The following is a 12,230-nucleotide window of genomic DNA, read 5'->3' on the forward strand; positions in this document are numbered from 1 at the left end:
CTCGGCCAGGTCTGTACCATAGCGTCCAGTCCCAGAGGAGCTGGATGAACTAGAGAGAACCAAAGGGGGCATTGAGACGTCTCTTGAGATGCAAATAGGTCTACTTGAGCCCTGCCAAATATTCTCCAAATCTGCTTCACTACTTGTGGGTGAAGTTTCCACTCCCCGGGCCTCGGCCCCTGCCTCGACAGTATGTCTGCTCCCACATTTTGTTTCCCAGGAATATATACTGCTCTTAGTGAGAGGAGTTTGCTCTGGGACCACACCAGGATCTGGTGCGCCAGCTTGTACAAAGGGCGCGAACGCAGACCTCCCTGGTGGTTGATATAGGAGACCACCGATGTGTTGTCGGTGCGCACCAACACATGGTGACCCCTTAGGTCTGGGAGGAAGTGCTTCAGTGCACGAAAAACTGCTAGCATTTCTAGACAATTGATATGCCATGTTCGATGGCGATCGCTCCACAGACCACGGGCAGGGTGGCCACTCATGACTGCACCCCAACCAGTGAGGGATGCATCTGTCTCTAGCGTTACACGGCGACAAAGAGCTCCCAGCACCGGGCCCTGTTTCAAGAACCAAGGTTTCTTCCATACATCTAAGGCACGTAGGCAGCGCCGCGTGACCTTGATAGTGCGAAGTAGATTGCCCCTCGGGGAAAATCCCTTGGTCTTGAGCCACCACTGCAGGGGCCTCATGTACAGCAGGCCAAGAGGTATCACGTTGGACGCAGCTGCCATCAGACCCAACAATCTCTGAAATTGTTTGACAGTGAGTGACTGGCCTTGTTTGACTCTCTCGACTGAGATGCGGATCGACTCGATACGAGCAGGGGACAATCATGCCTGCATCGTGGTCGAATCCCATACTACGCCTAGATAGGTGGTTCTCTGAACCGGAGAAAGTACACTCTTCTTGGCGTTCAGTCTCAAACCCAGCTCCCCCATATGTGCGAGGACGACATCTCGATGCCGAACCGCAGCCTGCTCTGACTGAGCTAAGATCAACCAATCGTCGATATAGTTGAGAATGCGGATGCCCTGCATGCGCAGGGGGACCAGAGCCGCGTCTACACATTTTGTGAACGTGCGGGGTGAGAGTGCAAGGCCGAAGGGAAGTACTCGATATTGGTAAGCTTCGCCCCCGAAAGCGAACCTCAGAAACTTCCTGTGATGTGGAAGGATGGATATATGAAAATATGCGTCTTTGAGATCTATCGTGACAAACCAGTCCTGGGACCTGATCTGTGCTACAACTTGCTTGATTGTGAGCATTCTGAATTTTAGTCTCATAACTGAACGATTTAAGACCCTCAAGTCTATAATCGGACGCAGCCCCCCATCCTTCTTGGGAACTATGAAATACCGGCTGTAAAATCCGGACTCCCTGTCTTGAGGAGGGACCACCTCGATGGCCTCCTTCTCTAATAGGGTTTTCACCTCCTGTTCCATAACCAGACCCTGCCTGAGGCCGACTACTGTCTGAACGACCCCGTTGAATACTGGCGGCACGGAGCCGAACTGAATGCGGTAGCCTTTTTCTACTGTGTGCAGGACCCATCGAGATACATTTGGCAGTAGTTTCCACGCTGCTAAATAATCTACTAAGGGAATCAGTCTCTCGAGACTGATCTCTGGTGTAAGAGGCCCCCGCAGGGGCGGCGAGCGTCTCAGCCCCGCTACGCGCACGGGCGGAAGATACTGAGAGCGATGCTCGCTGGGACCTGCTGCGCCCTGGATCACTGGCAGGGTTAGCAGACCAGCCCCCAGAGGGCGCTGAGGGGAGACGGGCACCGTGTACTGCGGTGTGTACCGCTCTACCCCAGCAGAGGCTGCCCTCTGAAACCCTGGGTTGTTGGCGTCAGGGTTTCTTGGCCGAGGACTTCTTAGCTTCAATAACCGCCCTGAGATCTTGTTTGGGCTGGGAAGTCCTCGGCCGAGAGCGTCGTCGAGACTCTCGTTCCAGACGCGGAGGAGCACGAGAGGCGACGCTCTGCTTCTGAGCCTCGCGGTACGAGGAGCTAGGGAGCGGCTGGGGCATCTCCCGCCCAGATGCCCCGAGGGAGCGACGAGGGAGGAACTTATGGAACGCCGCCGCTTGCTTGCGGGCCTCCTGAAACCTGTCGACGACAGAATTGACTGCGTCACCGAACAGGCCAGTCGGCTGGATCGGGGCGTCCATGAGGCAGACCCTGTCCCGCTCTTTCATATCAGACAGGGTCAACCATAAGTGCCTCTCCGCGGCCACCATAGCTGCCATGGACCGCCCAATCGCTCGAGCGGTCTCCTTGGTGGCGCGGAGGGAGAGATCAGCGGTCCTTCTTAGCTCAGAGATATCATGGGACTTGATCTCCTCTCCCTCATCTAGCTCCTTGAGCAGATCGGCTTGGTACGCCTGTAACACCGCCATGGTGTGCAGACACGCACCAGCCTGACCTGCTGCCGCATACCCTTTGCCCACCAAAGCCGAAGTTGTTCTTAGTGGCTTTGAGGGCAATGCCGGGGCCTTTAGAGACGACGCCGCACCGGGGGACAGATAGCTCGCGAGCGTCTGTTCCACCCGGGGCATCGCTCTATAACCGCGCTCTCCCATCCCCACTACGTTCCCGTAGTAGTCTGACGAGGGGATGTAGAGGCGGGCCGAGAATGGGCGTTTCCACGACCTGGAGATCTCATCGTGCAGGTCGGGAAAGAATGGCAGGCCCCGGCTGGGAGGTGGCTGACTCGCGCGCAGGAAGCGTTCATCAAGCTTGCTTCTCTGCGGTTCAGCTGCTTTCTCGGTGGGCCAATCGATGTTTAGCTTGGCCACCGCGCGAGTAACCACCTCCAAGAGCTCCTCATACTGCGGCGAGTGGGGTGGCGAATCCCTGTCGAGCGACTCCACATCAACTTCCTCCTCGGAGGAAGAGAGGCGAAGCGTCGACCCCTCTCCCTGAGTGGAAGGAACCGCTGAGCGTGCTTCCGACTCTAGGGATTGGGTGCCGGATCTGGCAGAAGTGGAAGGAGATAGGGACTGGCCCGTCTCCATTCCCTCCACCAGATCCACTTGCGAACCCCACGAGTGCAGCCGCCGTTCTGCCTCAGCAGAAGCGGGACCAGCACCGCGGGGAACGCTGGCGAAGGCCCCCTCCTCGAAGAGGGCCCTCCGGGAACGAAGCATACGCACCGACATCCGCAAACAGTGCGGGCAGTCGGCCCCCTCGAGAGCCGACTCGGCGTGCTTCGAACCCAGGCAAACCACGCAAAGGTTGTGTGTATCCCCACCCGCTATATATCTCGGGCAGGGAGGAACACACAGCCTAAAACGCGATTTGGAATCGCCAGAATGCTTAACTTTCGCCTTGCTTTTGGGCATTGTCTAGGAGCTCTTAAACTGGACAGACAACAGTAAATAAGACTCACAGACAAACAGTTTGACAATCACACACAGAGCGCTTGCTGAGAGACGCGAAGCTGACGCCAGCTGCGTGGCACGTGCTTTTATAGCTTCCTGGTCGCTTACGTCACTCCGCCGGTGACGTCACGCTCTTCCATTGGTCTGATTTCACACGATATTCAGAGTCGCGCACGCTGGGCGCGTTCCCCAAAGCGCTTTTGACGCAGCTCGAGTTCCTGAAGAGGAACTAATGTTAGGACTTCAATGATCAAGGTTGTCAGTTTACAGCTTTCTGAGTCCAGTAATGTTGAAATAGTGCTTCTGTTCAAATGAAGTGAAATCAAGCCCAAATCTGCTCAAAAGCTTGTCTCTCTATTAGAGAAAGCTGTTTCATTAAGTATTCAGTGCAAATCTTGCCAAACTGAAACATGCTTATGTCTTATGAAATAAAATGTTTTCTGCAATGCTGTAAGACAGTTTTTAATAAGTGAGAAGTTATATGCACAAAAACTAATGTTAGGACTTCAATGATCAAGATTGTCAGTTTACAGCTTTCTGAGTCCAGTAATGTTGAAATAGTGCTTCTGTTCAAATGAAGTGAAATCAAGCCCAAATCTGCTCAAAAGCTTTTCTCTCTATTAGAGAAAGCTGTTTCATTCAGTATGCAGTGCAAATCCTGCCAAACTGAAAGATGCTTAAGTCTTATGAAATACAATGTTTTCTGCAATGCTGTAAGACAGTTTTTAATGTGTTAGAATTTATATGCACAAAAACTAATGTTAGGACTTCAATGATCAAGATTGTCAGTTTACAGCTTTCTGAGTCCAGTAATGTTGAAATAGTGCTTCTGTTCATATGAAGTGAAATCAAGCCCAAATCTGCTCAAAAGCTTGTCTCTCTATTAGAGAAAGCTGTTTCATTCAGTATTCAGTGCAAATCTTGCCAAACTGATAGATGCTTATGCCTTATGAAATACAATGTTTTCTGCAATGCTGTAAGACAGTTTTTAATGTGTAAGAAGTTAATTGCACAAAAACTTATGCTAGGACTACAATGCTCAAGATTGTCAGTTTACAGCTTTCTGAGTCCAGTAATGTTGAAATAGTGCTTCTGTTCAAATGAAGTGAAATCAAGCCCAAATCTGCTCAAACGCCTCTCTCTCTCTATTAGAGAAAGCTGCTTCATTCAATATTCAGTGCAAATCTTGCCAAACTGAAAGATGCTAATGCCTTATGAAATACAATGTTTTTGCAATGTTGTAAGACAGTTTTTAATGTGTTAGAAGTTATATGCACAAAAAATTATGTTAGGACTTCAAATGCTCAAGATTGTCAGTTTACAGGTTTCTGAGTCCAGTAATGTTGAAATAGTGCTTCTGTTCAAATGAAGTGACATCTAGCCCAAATCTGCTCAAAAGCTTGTTTCTCTGTGAGTTAGAGCTGCTTCATTCAATGTTCATTGCAAATCTTGCCAAACTGAAAGATGCTTATGTCTTATGAAGTAAAATGTTTTCTGCAATGCTGTAAGACAGTTTTTAATGTGTTAGAAGTTATATGCACAAAAACTAATGTTAGAGAGCTTCAATGCTCAAGATTGTCAGTTTACAGGTTTCTGAGTCCAGTAATGTTGAAATAGTGCTTCTGTTCAAATGAAGTGAAATCTAGCCCAAATCTGCTCAAAAGCTTGTCTCTCCAATGACAGCGCTGCGTAGCTGCGCGAGCCTGTGGCGATGCAGCGCGACAAAGCCCACCAGAATGGGCGGGGCGAATGGCTATATAAGCAGGCAATCGCCAGAGGAAATCAGATCTTACTCCTTCAGCGACGACTTCACTTCGCTGGATCTCTGCTGAACACCTTCGCCTGGAACGAGCTCTCGCCGTCGAAGAGGCACCGCAGCGGACCAGCTGAGACCGCCGACCGCCTGCAGCGCAGGCGTACTCGCAGACAGCCGCTCTCAGCGCCGATCTCGGGCCGCCCGCTTCCCGCTTCCGGCCGCTTCTCAGCGATCTCCTTCCGCCATCCGGCGATCCTAAAAGAGCTTTTTCCAGCGGTTTTCACCGCTCTAAAAGAGCGTTTCTAACGCCGTTTTAACGGCGACGGCCATGCTGCGCCACAGCTGTGGCACATGCAGAGCCCCTCTGCATGAGGATGACGGCCATGGTGAGTGTGTTTTCTGCCTAGGTAAACCCCATGCTGAGGCTGCACTCACTGAGACTTCATGCTGCTTTTGTGAAAGCATGAGTCTCGCCTCTCTGCGCTCGCGGATTGCTTTCTTTAATGAAAGTAATCCCGCCCCTCGCGCCCTCCCATCTTTTTCCTCCCGCGAGCCGGCCAGGAAAAGACAGCGGGGAAGAGGGGCTCAGCGCCCGGATTTGGGTGAGCTCACGCCGGCTCAGCGCCCGCGTGCCTCACCCTCTCCAATGAGAGAGCCGTCCCCTGTCCTCTTCTCACGCCCAGAGCAGCGTCCCTCGGCTGAAGCGAGCGACCTCGTCTCTTTTGGCGGATCGGAGGAAGAGCCGCTTGACGACTCCATGTCACTCGTGGCTTCTGAAACGGAGGACTGGGCCGGCGATTCTGACCCCGCCCACCTGCCGTCACTGGAGCCCATCGACGCCAGAGCTGGGATGGATGCCGAGCTTCTCCGCATCCTCTCCAAGGCCGTTGAGGAACTCCATTTGTAGTGGGCCCCCCCTGAAGAGCCGACACGCAGCAGGCTGGACGAGTGGTACCTGCCAGGACGCCGCCAGGCCCCCCGCCAGCGACCTGCCCCGTTCTTTCCTGAGGTTCATGATGAGCTGACAATGTCGTGGCGCGCCCCCTACTCGGCCCGCCTACGCACTTCCTCTGCAGCTCTCAGCTCAGTAGATGGCTCTCAGGAGAAGGGCTATGAGAAAAATAAGAGAGCCCTTCCTTCCAAGCCCTGCAGGACGACCTCTGCCATGGCTGGCAGGGCCTACACTTCTGCGGGCCAAGCCGCTTCATCTCTGCACACCATGGCCATATTGCAGGTGTTCCAGGCAAAGCTTCTCCGTTCCCTGGATGAGTCTAGCTCTAGTGAACCTGCTTTCCGTGACCTCCGCAGCGCCACTGATTTGGCTCTGCGCGCCACGAAAGCCACGGCCCAGGCCATCGGACGATCCATGGCCAACCTGGTTGTGCTAGAGTGCCACCTCTGGCTCAACCTAACAGAGATTAAGGAGAGCGACAAAGTGGCCTTTCTCGATGCCCCAGTCTCTCCATGCGGCCTCTTCGGACCAGCGGTAGAAGGGTTTACAGAACGCTTCACTGCAGCACAGAAGTCGTCCCAAGCCATGCGACACTTCCTGCCCAAGCGCTCTACCTCTGCCCTGAGTCGCCCCAGGACTGCGCCGACTCAGCACCAGAGCAAACCTGCCCCTTCTACCCCCCAGGCGGCACCCCCTAAGGAGCAGCACCCAGCTCGCCCCACTAGGCGCGCTAAACCGCCTAGACGTCAGGGCCCCCGGCAAAGGATTGTGCTGGACCCGACGCCCTCTAAATCCTCCTGATCGTTGGGGAAGAAAGAGGAAGGGGCAATGTCCCGCCGCGGCCGGACCACCCCAGAAGCTCTCTCGCCTGTCTGCTGTGCGACCTGGGCCCACTGTTGTTGCGTCCACGCAAAGCGCCGTTGTTATGGCGAACACAATAAATATTTCACATTTTCAAAAAGAGAGCAGTTTTCCTCTTCCACACTCGTCAGTGTTCAGGCCCCTAATCAGCGGTCTGCCATCCGACACTATCCAGCCCCTTGTCACGCGGGCCGAGGCCTGGCAGGCCATCCCCGGAGTGTCCAAGTGGGTGTTGGGGATAATAAAACACGGATACTCACTGCAGTTCGCCCGAAGACCCCCGCGTTTTCGCGGAATGATTCCCACCTCGGTAGAGCCGGACGACGCTCAGGTCCTCCGCACCGAAGTGATGACGCTGTTAAGGAAGGGAGCCATAGAGATAGTTCCTCCCTCAGACAGCGGGTCGGGGTTCTACAGCCGTTATTTCCTTGTCCCCAAGAAAGATGGCGGTCTCAGACCCATCTTAGCCCTCAGACACCTGAACCTTTCCCTCATGAAACGGAAGTTCAAGATGTTGACACTGAAGCAGATCCTCACGCAGATTTGCCCCGAGGACTGGTTCTTCTCGCTGGACCTGAAAGATGCTTAATTTCACATCCAGATAGCCCCCCATCACAGACGATTCTTGAGATTCGCGTTCGAGGGTGTGGCTTACCAATATACAGTCCTTCCCTTTGGGCTGTCTCTAGCTCCCCGCACTTTCACGAAGTGCATGAACGAGGCGCTCTCCCCTCTGAGACAGATGGGAATTCGCATTCTGAACTATCTCGACGACTGGCTCATTCTAGCCCAGTCACGAACCGAGCTAGACCACAACAGATCCGTGCTCCTGAGCCACTTACAGTGCCTAGGACTCAGGGTCAATTTCGCCAAGAGCTCACTGCTCCCCAGCCAACGTATTACGTTCCTAGGAGCAGTTTTCGACTCCGTCAATATGAGGGCGGTCATATCACCAGAGCGCGCACTGGTACTTCAGCAGCTCGCGGCCTCTGTCAAGAACAAAGCCTGTTTCCCTCTGAAGTTCTTTCAGAGGATGCTAGGGCTGATGGCTTCCGCCTCCCCAGTTTTACAGCTCGGCCTCCTACGAATGCGGCCCTTGCAGTACTGGCTGAAACTCCGGGTCCCACCTCATGCTTGGCGGCACGGCCGCTTTCGCATCAGGGTCAACCAGGCCTGTCTAGCAGCCCTGGAGCCTTGGATGAACCCTGTTTGGTTCAGTCGTGGAGTACCCCTACAGGCGGTTTCCAGAAGGACGGTGCTCTCAACGGATGCGTCCAACCTGGGTTGGGGTGCTCTGTGCGAGGGCAGACCAGCCTTCGGCTTGTGGTCACACGAAGAAAGCCATCTTCATATCAACTGCCTCGAGATGCTGGCAGTAGAACGAGCCCTTCAATCCTTTCAGGCAATCTTGGAAGGGCGCCACATCCTAGTCCAGTCGGACAGCATGACAGTGGTGTCCTACATAAATCACCAAGGCGGCCTTTCGTCCAGCCGCCTCTGTGCACTGGCAAAGCGCCTCTTGGAATGGGCATTACCCAGGTTGCGATCGCTCAAGGCGACACACATACCTGGCAAGACGAATCTGGGAGCAGACATGCTTTCACGGAGCTTTTCACGAGTGGATGCTCCATCCCCAGACGGTTCTCAAAATCTGGCCCAGCCTCCTTCTTTATGCTTTTCCCCCGATCGCTCTGATCCCTCAGGTCATCAGACGAGTCAGGGAAGACAGACTAGTGGCCCCACTCTGGAGGACCCAAGTTTGGTCCTCGGAGCTTTTCAGGCTTTCCATGAAAGCCCCATGGCCGATCCCCCTGAGGCGGGACCTCCTCTCTCAGGCGAACAGGAATATCTGGCATCCACAGCCAGAACTCTGGGCTCTGCATGTATGGTCCCTCGATGGGAGCCTCTGAGCCTCCCCGGGGACGTACTACACACCATTGCTCAGGCAAGAGCCCCATCTACAAGACGCCTCTATGCCCAAAAATGGTCAGTCTTTGTTGACTGGTGCTTAGCACGAAACAAAGACCCTGTTGAGTGTGATGTATCTCCGATACTGTCATTTCTCCAGGAGCGTCTAGAAAAGTGTCTCACCCCTTCCACACTCAAAGTGTACGTAGCAGCCATTGCAGCATTGCATGCTCCTATTGCTGGCCAATCAGTGGGTCGAAACAGCCTCATTGTGCGTTTCCTGAGAGGTGCTAGGCGGTTGAAGCCCCCACGTCCTCTTACCGTTCCCACTTGGGACCTTCACACGGTCCTTGGAGCACTCAAAGGACCTCCCTTTGAACCGCTGCGGTCAGCTGACCTTCGGCCCCTAACGCTCAAAACCGCTCTGCTACTTGCTCTAGCATCGGTCAAGCGTGTTGGCGATTTGCAGGCCCTCTCGGTGAGCCCTGCATGCCTTGAGTTTGGGCCCAATGACTCTAAGGTCATTTTAAAACCCAGGCATGGCTATGTACCTAAAGTGCTCTCGACGCCATCCAGAGCACAGGTAATTTCCCTCTCAGCTCTGCCTCCGTTGTCAGGTGAGCGAGAGCTGGATTTACTCTGCCCAGTGAGGGCTTTGAGAATTTACATTGAGCGGTCACAGCCGTTCAGGCAATCTGACCAGCTTTTTGTCTGCTTTGGTGACCGCACTAAAGGGTCTTCGGTCTCAAAGCAACGCCTCTCGCGTTGGATAGTTGAAGCTATCGCTCTATGTTACTCCTCTATGGGCCTTGAGTGCCCCATAGGAGTTAGAGCCCACTCTACTAGAGGGATGGCCTCTTCATGGGCCTGGTCTAGTGGTGTCTCTATCAAGGACATCTGTGAGGCGGCCGGCTGGTCCTCGCCGTCCACTTTTGTCAGGTTCTATAACTTGGATATCCCGACCTTGCATGCTCGGGTTCTTTCGGTTTGATACGACGGCCTCTAGCAGACTCTGTCATCATACCACCTCCAGGGAGCTAGCTCCCTCTCAGCAGTGAAGCGTCAAGGGTTCGATGGCTCCGGCCCTCTCACTTATCCTCTGGACCCCAGGGTGTTCAAGTTAAGTCTTGTCGTTCCCTACTGTGGCACGGCGCGGTTGAATTCGTTCCCCATACGCAGTATGAGTGAAGTATCGAAAGGGAACGTACTCGGTTACGAACGTAACCTCGGTTCCCTAAGATACGCAACGAGTACTGCGTTATATGCCGTGCCACGAGGCTGCGGGTTCAGTGTCGTCGCTTCAGTCGTATGACCTGATTTCCTCTGGCAATTGCCTGCTTATATAGCCATTCGCCCCGCCCATTCTGGCGGGCTTTGGCGCGCTGCATCGCCACAGGCTCGCGCAGCTACGCAGCGCTGTCATTGGTTTAAAAAAGTTTACAGATTAAACCAATGGCAGTGCAGTTGCACTGCGTTATTGAAAAAAGGCTTCAGTATCGAGGAAAAAAGGAGCTTTTCCCCATACGCAGTACTCGTTCCGTATCTCAGGGAACCGAGGTTATGTTCGTAACCGAGTACGTTTTTAATGTGTTAGAAGTTATATGCACAAAAACTAATGTTAGGACTTCAATGATCAAGATTGTCAGTTTACAGCTTTCTGAGTCCAGTAATGTTGAAATAGTGCTTCTGTTCAAATGAAGTGAAATCAAGCCCAAATCTGCGCAAAAGCTTTTCTCTCTATTAGATAAAGCTGTTTCATTCAGTATTCAGTGCAAATCTTGCCAAACGGATAGATGCTTATGCCTTATGAAATACAATGTTTTCTGCAAAGCTGTAAGACAGTTTTTAATGTGTTAGAAGTTATATGCACAAAAACTGATGTTAGTACTTCAATGATCAAGATTGTCAGTTTACAGCTTTCTGAGTCCAGTAATGTTGAAATAGTGCTTCTGTTCAAATGAAGTGAAATCTAGCCCAAATCTGCTCAAAAGCTTGTCTCTCTATTAGAGAAAGCTGTTTCATTCAATATTCAGTGTCAGGTATTGGTAAGGGAGGAACTCAGGTGCAGACAGGGATTCTCAAACAAAGGGTTTATTACAAAAAGGGGAAACAAAAACCCACGAGGGGGAAAACACGGAGCAAGGTAAAGACTAAATAACTAAAACAGGACTGGACTGACAAGATAAACAAGGACTCTAAATACTAACTATAAACAAACACTCACGGTAATACAAACACTTCTTAAGGAACAATCACAGAGTGGAACAATCACAGGTACAATCACAATGACAATGAACCGACGCAAGACAGAGCACACTAGGAGATCTAAATAGGGGTACTAATCAAGACGCGACAGGTGTTACAGATAGGACAATCAAGACACGACTAGGTTAACAAGGGGGGCGGGGCAAGGGAACGAGACAACACAAGCACATGGCCCAAAGACAAGGCCATGCGCTTGTACACAAAACATGGGTCTGTCATGATCCTGCCTCAAGACTAGGAAAAATCAAGGACACGAGGGCAGAATCATGACAGAACCCCTCCCTTAAGGAGCGGCTTCCAGACGCTCCTCAAGGGAACATCAAACACGGGACACGACTGACATGACAGACTGGGACACAGACACAAACCAACAAGACATGACAAATAACAACAAAGGCAAACATGAATACACAACAGCAGGGTTGGGGTGACAAATCAAAAAAAACAAACAGGGAAGGGGAGGGGGCGGGACCACAAAGTTCATGGGGGACAGACCAGGGCGGGTGGGAGGGGTAGGAATCTTAGGAGGACAGGACAAAGGCTGACGACGGGGGGTACGGGCAGGTCTGGGTGGTGAGGGGCGGGGAGGGGTCTCGGGACAACTGACCGGGGACATGACGGGAGCAGACAGGGGACGCGGGGCAACACTTACGGGACGCGGGGCAAGACTTACGGGACGCGGGGGGACAACATCTACTGGACACGGGGGGACAACATCTACTGGACACGGGGCCACAACATCTACTGGACACGGGGCCACATCGACAGGACACATGACTACATCAGCAGGACACGGGGCTACACTCACGGGACACGGGGAGACGACATCTACGGGACACGGGGCCACATTAACGGGACACGGGGCCACATCAACAGGACACGGGGCCACATCAACAGGACACGGGGAGACAACGGCTGGACACTTGGGACTTCTGGGGACAGGGTCAGGGGACAAAACAGGACTGACGGGGACTTCTAGGATTTGGACAAGACGGGACAAATAATCAGAAAAGGCTTTAGCAGCAAGGATAATAGGCATCTTCTTATGAGAAGAGACCGACTGTACAAGAGTCTTTGCTGCAGAGTCGGCTGCGG

Source organism: Carassius gibelio, chromosome B6 (assembly GCF_023724105.1).
Source record: "Carassius gibelio isolate Cgi1373 ecotype wild population from Czech Republic chromosome B6, carGib1.2-hapl.c, whole genome shotgun sequence".
In the NCBI taxonomy this organism is placed as follows: Eukaryota; Metazoa; Chordata; class Actinopteri; order Cypriniformes; family Cyprinidae; genus Carassius; species Carassius gibelio.